The 12618-nt window shown below is 44.7% G+C and overlaps 1 protein-coding gene and 1 non-coding gene across 9 annotated transcripts in view; one reads left to right on the top strand and one right to left on the bottom strand.

Moving 5' to 3' along the window:
* The window catches only part of LOC125739146 (uncharacterized), a 68945-nt gene that overhangs the window by 36629 nt on the left and 19698 nt on the right, over window positions 1-12618 (top strand). The gene's annotated exons all lie outside the window — the stretch shown is intronic.
* trnal-uaa (transfer RNA leucine (anticodon UAA)) lies at window positions 6995-7077 on the bottom strand. Its single transcript has one exon. It is a non-coding gene; the product is annotated as a tRNA-Leu (tRNA).

Below are 12618 nucleotides of genomic sequence, written 5' to 3'. Positions count from 1 at the left end.
TTAAACTGAAAAGTTTTTCCAAAGATGTGCAAATGTTTTAAACTGAAAAGTTTTTCTAAAGATGTTTTTTTTTAATCAAAGATGTACAAATGTTTTAAACTGAAAAGTTTTTCTAAAGTTGTGCAAATGTTTTAAACTGAAAAGTTTTTCTAAAGATGTTTTTTTTAATCAAAGATGTACAAATGTTTTAAGCTGAAAAGTTTTTCTAAAGTTGTTTTTAAAATGTAACTTGTGTATGTTTTTATTTTCAAACTTGTGTACTGAAATGTGTTGTACATTTATCACAAGAGTTTCTATTAAAACTTTCACCCACGCACTCTGTGTCTGTGAAAGCTGACACCCCTGCAGCACCAGTTTGCACGTGTGTGTGTGTGTGTGTGTGTGTGTGTGTGTGTGTGTGTCTGCGCGCGGAAAGATTTAAAAGATTAGGGCAGTATTTTCCGTTTCATCAGTTTTTTTTTGCAAGACGATGGGTAGCGGCGTGAGAGAGGTCGACTTTGATCACCGTTTAGAATTGCCGTTTACGGCTATAATCGCAGGGGCGAGTTCTTCGGGGAAAACCTATTTCACTAAAGAAATGCTTTTAAATCAGAGTCACTGTTTCATAGGGGCCCCCGTTAAAAAAATTGTGTGGTGTTTCGCTTCCCATCAGCCGCTGTATGATGAACTGCGCGATCGGATCACCGAAATTGAATTTATACAAGGGCTTCCTAAAAGCTGGGAAGACGAGGAACGCTTCCCCTCAGGCTCCTTGATAATCATCGATGATTTGATGGACAGCGCGTCCGAAAACAAACTCGTGGCAGAAGCTTTCACGAGGTTCAGACATCACCGACAAATCTCGGTCATCTACCTGGTGCAGAACGTATTTCACCAGGGCAAGTACAGCAGGACTATAGCCCTAAATACTACTTATTATTGTCTGTTTAAGAATGTGCGAGACAGAATGCAAATCAAAGTTTTAGCTCAGCAGATGTTTCCTTGGCAGAAAAAGTTTTTTCTAGATTCTTATCAAGAGGCGACAGGGCCACCCCACGGTTATTTATTGGTCGATTTGAGAGCCACGTGCCCAGAAGAGTTCCGACTCAGGACCGGATTATTACCGGGGTCTCTACCCGTCGTCTTTCTACCGGCGAGCCATTGATTTATCACTACTAAGCTATGTCCGATCATCTCAGGAAACACCTGCCGACCCTTAAAGTTTTACAGAGGACGAGGGGGGTGAAACGTAAAAAGATTCTTACGGCTGACCCATCTAATGACATAATTTTGGCTCTCTCCGAAATCTGTCTCAATCTCATAAGAGGCCGTATACCTTTAACCGTAGCTCAATTTAACAAGTTGAAGAAACAGAAAACACTGATTAAACTTTTCGCCTGTAAGAAAAACAGCGTTGCTAGGAAACGCAAGGCAGTGCTTCAAAGAGGAGGATTCTTACTACCGCTCTTATCAGTGGCTCTGCCATTCGTCACAAGCCTGTTTGCCGGTAAGACGGCTAATTAGCTTTTTACCAACATGAGCGAAGTGAAAAAAATGTTCATGCTGACCCCCCAACAACTCCGTACGCTGACCCAGAGGGGGACCCCGCATACCATCGGCGAATCGGCCCAGGGCGAACTTGAAAACCAGATGCACAGTTTAATAAATCAGCCGGGTATGAATTTGCATGAAAAAGTAAAGAGATGCAATCAATTGCTACAGAGGTATCTGAATCTAGTCCGAAAACAGGAACATCAGGGGCGAGAAATTGTCCTTACTGAGCGGAAAGAAAAAACGGAGGAGGAGGAGGAGGAGGAGGGGAGACAGCCTGACAGCGGCAACGCGACTAGGAACAAATCTGTACAGGAAGTTGTCCAGCAAGTGGGTCCCAGGGCTAGAAAGAACGTGGGGTACATCATGCAGAAACTGCTCGATTCCGACGGGGCGGTACGTTGGACCCAGTCGGGTGAACTCATCATCAGAGATAGACCCATTAAAGGTTCCCATATTTTAGATTTGATGAAAACTTTATCACAGCCTAAATCCCACACCGTCGAATATCCTAAAGGCTGGGAACCCTTTTTAAACGTGATATCCGAATTAAACATACCCCTCACGAGCGTGGGTAACATCCAAGCCAGGAAAGCCCTAAGCCATCTTAAAGATTACGGTGGAAGGGGACCCCCGCTACCCTCCTCCCCTCCTGTGAAACAGAAGCTCGGGAGACGTAGAAAACGTATTGCGGACGACTCGCCACCCCCGCTCGCGGGAACCCCTCACACGCAGCGCGATTCCTCCCCTGAATATCGTTTATGGCCTATAAAGGGTACTCCTTATGCTCCGTGGATAGATTACAGCGATTAAGTGTTTTATATACGTGTGGAAAAAAATTAAAATGCCTGTAACGCAGCTGTTAATAAAATGTTAAATTTATTGAATAAAAGGTGTCACGTTTTTATTTTTTACCCCAACATTAATATAACAACCATAACAATTTTTTTATTTTTTCCCCCATCATTAATCTAACAACCATAACAATCTTTAAATAGTTTTAAGGAACATACATTTTGCAGCTTTGAAAGTTTATCAGCATTAACACGGCTAATACACTTGTGATATTTCTTGATAAACTTGGATACTAGAGCGTCGTTTTTCCTCAAGTCGTCAGAGTACAACATCATAGTCTCTTGAAATGAAAGGCCCTTGAAGCGGTGGTAGAGGAAAAAGGCGACGTGGGCCCTGCACGTGGAAGAAAAGTCGGGTTGAACTTGACGCGTATTATACCTTATTTCGGTAGCGTGCATCCCCAAGAAGCGCATAAAACTCTTTGGGTAGTAAGGGGAATCGGGGGGATAACCGTAAGAATCAAAGAAGGAGGCTTTGCCCTCTTGGGGCTCCAAAATTATCCCGATCCAGTGTTCACCCTCTCTATTCTGGTCATGCGTGTTTGCGACCAGAAAAGCGGGCCTGGTCTCTATGCGGGCGGGTAATAAATCGCTAGGCCACACGCCTCCAAAAGCATCCCCTAGCAGGGGGCGTAAAAGGCATTCCAGCTGGTGAGTGTTCATGATGATGATTAAAAGTCCACCAAAACCTGTCTCTTGGCGTTTATTTCAATCACGCTGTCGAAGCAGGCGTAGACGATGAGACTCATGGTTCGAGGTAGCGGGGCTCTGAACCTTAAATCCAGACGGCACGTGCCGCTGATGGCGGGTGACAGGGTACCGCCGTCCAGCTCGTCGTCTCGGGAGAGATTGAGAGCAAATAGCGAGTATCCGTTTTCAAAATCCTCGCGGTTAATGCATAACGGCGAATCCCTTAAATGCCTGTTTGTAGCCAGGAAAAGGTTGTAAAACTCTCTGACCGACTGCCTCGCGTTAAAATCGGGCTGGAACGGTTTGCTGGGTATGTGTCGGCCGTTGACGGAGAGGCTCAGAAATTCTAGGTCACAATGCTGAAACCTGAACGGGTTTCTGTTTCGCGTACCCACGAACGCCGCGTGGTCCACAATCCCCAAAACGATGTAGCGCGGTAAGTTGCCCAGGAAGAGGTTGTCCTGCGGGCAGACCCGCGATTGCGCGGGCAGCGTATAATTTTTAACGACTACCCTGCTTATAGGGTACAGGGCGTTTGCTTTCAGGAGAGCGGCCGCGTGACCCAGTGACACCGCCGGGGAGACCTCCACTTTTTTCACAAACAGGCTGGCCCTCAGTATTTTCAGCTCGTAATCGGTGTCATTTCTACACATGAGGCTAAAGTCGCTTTTAGCCTTTACAAACTTTAAGCGTATATCCACGTTGTTTAACAGCATCCGTTCACTGAAAAAAATATCTGCGTGTATAGGGCCCATTACAGAAAATTCCCTAGAGTTTCTACAGAAGGCGGCTCGCTTCTGCAACCCCACATTAGGGCCCTGCGCGGAGACGTCCACGCTATCCAAATCGGCTCCGACGTCTTTGTACCAGAGCCCTGCCGAAAACTGACTCTCTAGCGTATCTGTAGAAAAATTGAGCAGGGTCTCTATGAATGACCTATAGGGGTGCGTGGCCGACGAAGAACTGATCAGGACGTCGTTCAGACTCACATCCAGCTGGGAGAATATGCTGTTTAGCGGGTACTGTATAATACCACAGGGGTCGGCGTCAACCAGGGGGGCTCCATCGGCCCTAACGATCCTGAGCCTTAGATATAGCAGTGTAGAGTTGAGGTCCAGATAGAAATTGCCCGACCCCGGTATTAGGAAATCCAAAACATCCTGATCGGTAATGGAATTTAATGGGTTGATTTCTACATAATTGGTCTGATCTATGGATAATTGCGTCATAGGGGCCGCAAATAGATCTAGCTCAGATTTGGTGCATTCTGCTGAGAGGCGGTGAGCTAGAGCCATTCTTGATTACTTGGTGTTTTCTCTCTCTCTCTCTCTTAAAATATGTCCCCGGGGGGTTTCCTGTTTCTCTTAGCCTGTCGAGACTTGGGAATCCTCACGGCTCTGCCAAGTTTATTTTTTTTTCTCCGATGACCTTGGTGCTGAGGTAGAGGGGCCTGGGCTCTCGTTCTACTCCCCCCCCTCCTCCGAGAGAGGAACAGCAGACCCGACCCTTCCTGCTTGGGGTCAGCTGTGTTTGTAAAACGGCCGCTGACTACAGAGCTGGCGAGATCCGATCCTATTCCTTTGACCGCCGATTTCAAATGAGGTTTCGCTATATCGACCCCACGCTTAAGAAAGGGTAAAACAAATCTAAAAGCCCTACTGAGCATGGAGCCCAAGCCACGCCCGTACATCACTGGGCCCCCCGCAAAACCGGGGAGCCCATGTCCCGCCTGACTGGTGTAATACGAAATAAATCTCTGAGGATTGTGGTACGCCATGCTCCCCCCACCACCACCACCACCTGCGCTTTCTCTTGTTTTGTTTTTAAACGGGGCGAAAGTGTAGCTTGACGATCGTTTTTCCGTAGGAGAAATTAATCAGAGTATTCTGATCGTTCTTTATCTCAATATGCAAATTCTGCAGGCTCTGCTTGTTCACCGGTACGTAGTGCAGCTTGTGGAACGGCAAAGTGACTACGTCGCCGAACGCACCGTCTATTTTAACGGTTCTGAGGAGCGGGACTACAAATTCCCCCACGTGCTGCGGTTCCACGATGTTACAGTAGACGTACATATTGTAGAATCCCGCGTGAATGTCGGCAGGGTAGGGTGAGGTCGACCCGCTACCTCCTCCTCCTAGGTTATACCAGTGACCCGGCTCAAAGCCCAGCATGTAGGCCAGAGTAGGTTTAAATTGGATCTTGTACTTCTGGTTTCCCGTTATATTAACCCTTCGCGTAATCTCGTTGTATGAGAAGGAAACTTCACTACCTAATTTTTTTAACGTAGCGTCCATCTCTGTCACAATCTGTTTCAGAGATTCATAATAGCCGACTTTAATTTTCCGAGAAAAAAGGAAAGGCCGATCCACTAAAGGATCGGCCTCTCTCTTTGCCTCCGCCTCCGTATCCCGCAATTCAAAACTATTTTCCGGGTATGTGATATTTCGCCACGTGTAACAATACATGATTTCAGCCAGCGCTACCTCGTAAGGCCCCCGTAGCTCTATAGGTCGCGATAACATCACAGTGTAATCCGAACTCTTGTTATCGGGGAAGATGGAGAGACAAGAGTTTGACGGCAGCGTGAGGTAAAAAGAGGGACGATCCTCCATTTTTCCCCCTCTTTTCTATTAAAAAATTAAACCTGTATCAAGTCCGACCGCGGTATCCACGAATCGAACCTTGAGGGCCAACCCTGCCAATGTACTAAAATCCACTTTTTCCCCTTTCTGTCGGTCTTTGAGCCTATAACCTTCTCGACCTTGAACGTGCGTCTCGGAGATATTTTGATTTTCTGCAGCTCCGCTTCATAGAATGTCCCCTCTAGTATTTCGCCGCGCACGTCCCTCAATTTATACACCGGTGGGGATCTGGGCACACGGTCGCATATGACAAAGTACTCATCGGTGAATGTCTGCTCGTACTTTTTGTCAAATATCTGACTGTGCTTAATGACTCTCACGGTGTCCCCTATGTTAAACTTAAATTGTGGCCGTGTGCTTTTTTTCTTCAGAGGGCCGTATAGATTATCAAATACTAGATGAGCATTATCGAGCGTGACCTCGGAAGGTTTCATTTTAATAGCGCTGTGAAATGACTGGTTGTACCCCTTTAATAGATCGTCCAACACGTCCACATATCTCCGAGTGTTTTTAGCCGTAAAGTACCTGTACATCCTTTCTTTTAACGTTCGATTAAATCTCTCTACGACGGAAGCTTTAAGTTCACTAGCCGTAGTGAAATGGGTGATTTTATGAGTTTTTAAAAGTTTCTGAAAAGTCCCATTTAAAAACTCCTTACCGGCATCCGTCTGTAGCTTGAGGGGGACGCCCCCCTCGGTTAAAATAGAATCAAAGGCCTCCTTTACAGCTTCCCCAGTCTTGTTTCTTATAGCACGCGCGTAGGCTTTTTTAGAAAAAACATCAATCACCGTAAGGAGGTATTTTAACCCGTCGTTGTATTTGGCCAGCCCTTGCATGTCGCATAAATCGGCCTGCCACTGATACATGGCTCTCGGTACAAACACTCTGTTCCTAGGGAAATTCTTTTTAACCGGTTTATGTAAAGTATAACTGTCTTGCATAGACAGCCAGTCTCTGATGTCATCACTACTCACTTTTCCACCCACCCCTCTCTTCAGTCTGGAGAAACCCCCGTATGACCCCGGCTGGCTGGGGTCATAGTACGAACGGCTCAAGACGCGAGCTGTAGTCTTGGCAACAGACATGCTTCACACACAGTGAGTGGGAGAGAGCGGCGAAGTGCCGTTTTATAGCTGTCTGTGGAGGGGGGATGTTAACAGACTGAGTGAACATCAGTGAAATTCTGTTTTTTTTTTTCTGTATTTAACCCATATTGTGTAGAGTTTGTGTATTATTTAATATTGTGTATTATTATTATTATTATTTTACAAAAGAGTTTAGCTGGGGTGGGGATCGAACCCACGCGGACATATGTCCATTGGATCTTAAGTCCAACGCCTTAACCACTTGGCCACCCTGCTCATCATATTTGTCTATTATTTACAAAGACACTGGTATTCAAGTTTTTAATTTTTTTAATTATTATTATTATAATAAAAAAAAAATTTTTTATTAGTATATAATTAGTGAAAGATATATATTTTAAAAATGTTAGTATACAATTCGTGAAAGTTACATTTAAAAAATGCTGGTATACAATTTGTGAAAGATACATTTAAAAAATGCTGGTATACAATTTGTGAAAGTTACATTTAAAAAATGCTGGTATACAATTTGTGAAAGATACATTTAAAAAATGCTGGTATACAATTTGTGAAAGATACATTTAAAAAAATGCTGGTATACAATTTGTGAAAGTTACATTTTTTAAGATATATTTAAAAAATACTGGTATACAATTAGTGAAAGATATATATTTTAAAAATGCAGGTATACAATTAGTTACACCCGTGACAGTTGTTGAGGAAGATTAGCGATGTCACATGCATTAAGGTGGATATAGTGGCTTTTTCAACGATACATGTATGCAGAGTAGAAAGCAACTGATTAACATCGATAGGCTGGTTATCATGAAATTTATAGGCAACTACATCTACTATTAAAGCGTAAAATACAAAAATGTGATTACAGTCAAATTCATTGTCGGGGATACAAGATAGACAGGCGCGTATGAGACTTTCGGGGGATTGTCTTTCTCCCTCTGCCATCAGCTGAGTAAGTAAATCCATCCCCCGCTGATAATTTTCTCCGACTTGAGCAATCTCAAATAACACTCTATGAAAGCAGCAACAAGCATGATCATCCCTATCCCCACAATCGCTTTTCTTGTTTTTATCAATAGCATGCATCAACAGCGGACTAACTTTTTCTAAAAAAACATTTAACATAAACCGTCGTAAGAGTCTCCCGATACCGTTCCCCATCACAAGATGCTTTTGTTTTACTCTCAGGCCTCCCAACGAGTCAGAAATTCTTCTTCCAGGAGCTGCTTAAGGGAGGGGTTCTGTTCAAACAGATCTTGTTCCAGTCGACTGATTTCCAGCATGCCGTCGCGGGCCTCATGCAGATCGTACAGGATAGCTTCCACTGCCCCCTCCAACCTGCCGACGGCCGCTCCGATGCCCAGGGTCGACAGAACGTGGGTCAAGGCGGGTGTCAGCCGGTCGGTCCAGAGGTCACGCAACACAGAGTCAAAGTGTATGTAAAAGTAATTTCTACCTGGGGGAAACAAACAAGGGTGTTGTCTCTGACTGGGGTGCCCCACTTCACAACCGTAGCAGTTTCTCTCTTGATGTTTCCTGATGACTGAGGCTAAAAGGCCCACTATCATAGCCTTAATACAAGCCAGCATCCCACGGCAGAGAGCCGGTCTGGAGAGAAGCGTGCAGATCTCAGGCGCCGGAGAGTCCTCTCCAGGATCAGAGGCCGGTGTTGATGGAGGGGACGGGGAGAGCTCCCCGGCGTCAGAGGCTGGTGTTGGTGGGAGATCCCCAGGATCAGAGGCCTGTGTTGCAGTTGTAGCCTCATTGTCCCCGCTTTCGTCGTCGGAGAACACACTGTTGCTATAATTTGCTGATGCTGCCATGATGTTGTTGATGTTTGTGAAAGGGGTTGTAACGGAGTGCACTTTATATAGCGACGGTGGGTGAGGGGGAGAGGGGTGGGGGTGATCCTTACGGCGTAGGTTTTTTCAACTCTTGCATCTCCTTACGCCCCCGACTCTCCTTAAACATCGCTTGGAAGTAACCGGACTTTTCTTTAATCACCCGCATCCAAATCACAAACGGTATCAGCAGCCCAAAACAGTCGCATTTAGGCCGCTGCCATATATTCAGCATTCTCTTGTCCAGCTCCCCGGTCACGTCCCACTTCATAAAGGTGCTACGTTGTTTACGAGCATCTCTATAGTACATCTCCATTCTTCCCTTGTCCACCTGAATGTCGGGGTCGGGGGTCTCCTCCATCAACGGAGCAACGATAGTCTTCAAGTTTCCCCATTCCGTTTCAGAAAAAAACACCTGATAAGGGTCGTCTTTCGTGGGGTCTGGGCCGTCTCCGATGACCTGAAAGACGCGCAGATCCTCCGCAGCGTTGTCAAAGAGGCAGACCAGTTTATCCCCGTTGGGCAGCTCCCAGGTAGCTCTCGGGTCTTCCGACGGGCACATCATAGGTACCCGTCTACTTGCCGTATCAATCATCCTAGGAGCCCCCGGAGGCTGCATAACGGTCTCCTGCTCCTGCTGAGTCTTAGAAGGTGAGGCTGAAACTTTCATTTCGGTAGTGCTGGACATGTCTGTATTTTTTTAAGAATTAGTGTTCCCCGTACATCGCAAAGCTCCATATATTCCCCGCTGGTGGGGGCGTGGTACGGGTGATAAGGCCTGGCGCCTCTACCCTAGGAGGAAAAGGCCCCCCTCCCCGCTCGCCGAGGGTCTCCCCAGGTGCAGTCATATCGTTTCTCTATTAAGCACTGGGAGTCGAGGTGTCCAACTTGATGTATGGCCCGAGTCGTTAGAGACGACCTTCAAAAGTATGGCCCCATACGCTGATGTAATACGCTTGCGTGTCTTTACTAGATTATTTAATTGCAATTAACCAGGTGCACTCATATCTGTACTTGTGCGAGGTCATATACGGGGAACAAAGCTTCAAACTGATTTTACTGGGGGTGCATGTATGGCCCAAGTCGTTAGAGACGGCCTTCAAAAGTGTGGCACCATACGCTGATGTAATACAAACGCCTGCGTGAGGAAGAAACACACATACATTGTCAAAACTAGCGCCAAGCGTTTTTATTGGACGACAGACCCTCCACCTCCTCCTCCTCTCATTCTTCGCTCCAACTTTATCATTTTCTCCCAGAGTCTCAGTCTCTCAGAGTTTGTCACAGACTCGCGCAGCGGCACGGCTCTCAGCTCGCCGGCATCAGACTCGCGCCGCGGCACGGCTCTCAGCTCTCCGGCATCGCTCTCTCCGAGGATTATCCGAGCCCGCGGGGACCTTAGCGCAGTACCGCACCAGACACAGGGTTCTAAGGCCTTTGCTGATTCTCCAAAGCCCGGGACCTTACCGCGGTACCGTAACACCAGACACGCCGTATGCTCACGCTCCATCAGGTAACCCACCCCCGCTCGGCCCCGGCTGTGCCCGACAAAATAATAACTTATTAAAATAACACACACACTCATAAGCACTCTCCTCAATATAGCACTCTCCTCAATATAATTTTAAAATAAAATTATAATTAAATAAATCATTTAAAATAATTTATAATAATAATAAATAATAATTAAAAATAATAATTTAAAATAAATAATTAATTAAATAAATAATTTAATTAATAAATAATGAAATAAATAATAAATAAATCCAACTCCCGTGACGTCACATCGTACCACCACAACCCCGCCTACACAAGCCCCGCCCACAAGTGACCTTTTGACCCGACCTGTCAATTTGATGGAACCGGTATTCTCTCTCTCTCTAACATGAATACTGTATATTATAACTCACCTATAATGGGAACAGCATTGCCTCAGTGGGAGCAGTGATGCTGCGCTTTGGACTGAAGGATGGCTGGCAGGTCAACATTAAGTTTTGTGGTAGAGATGCGAACGACATCACACAGATGGCCGTCTTTGATTTTCGTTCTCAATCTGTTTTTGTTTAGATTTAACAGAGAAAATGTTTGCTCACATATGTATGTATGTCAACTTAGCCAATATAAATTAGAATGGTAGAGTATGTCCCCAGCATCAACATCAAGCTTGAAATTCTCTAGGTAGAGCCCTCATGACCGAATTATATTGACAATTTTCACAACAGTGCTCATCACATCATCAAGCTGCACTGTACTGGTACAGAGAGCTTCTTGGTGGATTATAAAGTGCATTTTAACAGCCTCACCTCCGCTCTCTTGCACCGTGGCACACACCACGGCCATTTCTTTGCGCTCACCTGTCGTAGGTGGATCCCCATCCATTGTAACTCCACACAGCTTGCCCCATTCAAGTCCCATCTTGTCAATTGCATCGAACACAGCTTCAAATATGTATTTACCCATTGTTGTGCCCTTTAGACTCCTAAGATCAAGCAACAGATTTGTAATGCAAAAGTCATCATCAACTCCCTGCAGAAAAATTAACAGCTGTGCAGTGTCCGTGGCATCTGTGCTCTCATCACATGTAATCAAGTAAAAATCAAAATCAAAGCAAAATTACTTTATTTGACACTCTGTGTTTTAAGTTTGTTGACAAGACTTCGATTTGCCACACAACTGTATTTCTGGACATGCTAACATTGTTGACGTCATGGATTTTTTCCAGGCACATTATAAGTTGGAATTTTAGTGAGGCACTGTTTTATAAAGTCATCATCTGAGAAAGGTTTCCGGTGTTGGACGATGAGCTGAGCTAATTCGTAGCTGGGCAATGTGGCATTTTCTTGTGTTTTGCTAGCATGAGAAAAAAAACCTTGTTGAGCTTCCAGGCTAGTTGCTATTTACATGGCACCAGTGTAGGATGTGTAGGTTTGATGGTTAGGTTCATAGTGTTGTTGTACATTATACTCTTTCATCACTACAGCAGTTTCATTGCAAATCAAACAGACAAATTTCCCCTTGACTTCAATAATGTATTCCTTTTCCCATGGTGTTTGAAATTTGAAAAGCACTCACTTGCTATCTTGCGTTTCTTTGGTTTTTTAGAATAGAATATATCTTTATTGTGGTAGATACAACGAATTTTGTGTGGGCCATATTCCATTATGTTTTTGGAATTTGAAGCGGGCCAATTAGAAATGGACAGCGGGCTGCTGTAGTAGTTTGGACACCCCTGGTCTAGAACCTTTCTGCCACCTGAATTCATTTCTGGTCCATGATACCACTACTATGGGACTACTGTGGAAGTTGTGTTTATTCAGACATTATTTTTTCTTCCTGAGCTCACAGTTCTGTAAGGTGACATGGGAGATAACCAACACAATGTGTGAATCCAAAATAATTTTTGTGGACTATATTACAATGACAATGAGACCAGACTGAAAAGACATAAAGCCCATATAGTCTTCTTACAGTAAACTCTTCTATCTGATAAGGAACATGTTACATTGAAAAGGTTGTTTTCAACACAACAGTGTGTGTGTGTGTGGGAGTCAGGAGTTTTTTATTCATTACATAAAACAAACTATATACAGAGTGGCTGTTTTAATCTCTAGCAAGGTAAACTATGAACATTTGCCAGATACTAAACATAAAGGGGTAAAATGGAGGGGACTGAAGTGTATTTTTTTACACAGACTTCACTCACAGGCAACATTAATGACAGACCTAGGGGAGACAGTGTAGCACACGGACTAAATACACAGAACTAAGGGACGGAAACGCAGAATAGCTGAGAACAACCAGGAATTCACACGAGGTTGATGAGGGAGTGTGGCACACAGGAGGATCGTATGAGCAGGTCATGACAACTTTACCTGTCTACCAATTTTTTCGATATAACTTCACACAACAGAAATAATAAAATACTTATTTGTAGATAATGAAATATCTGTGGATCATG

This window comes from Brienomyrus brachyistius, chromosome 3 (genome assembly GCF_023856365.1).
Source record: "Brienomyrus brachyistius isolate T26 chromosome 3, BBRACH_0.4, whole genome shotgun sequence".
Classification (NCBI taxonomy): Eukaryota; Metazoa; Chordata; class Actinopteri; order Osteoglossiformes; family Mormyridae; genus Brienomyrus; species Brienomyrus brachyistius.
Note: the sequence above shows the minus strand (reverse complement) of the source record. Positions and strands in the feature narration are given on the sequence as shown.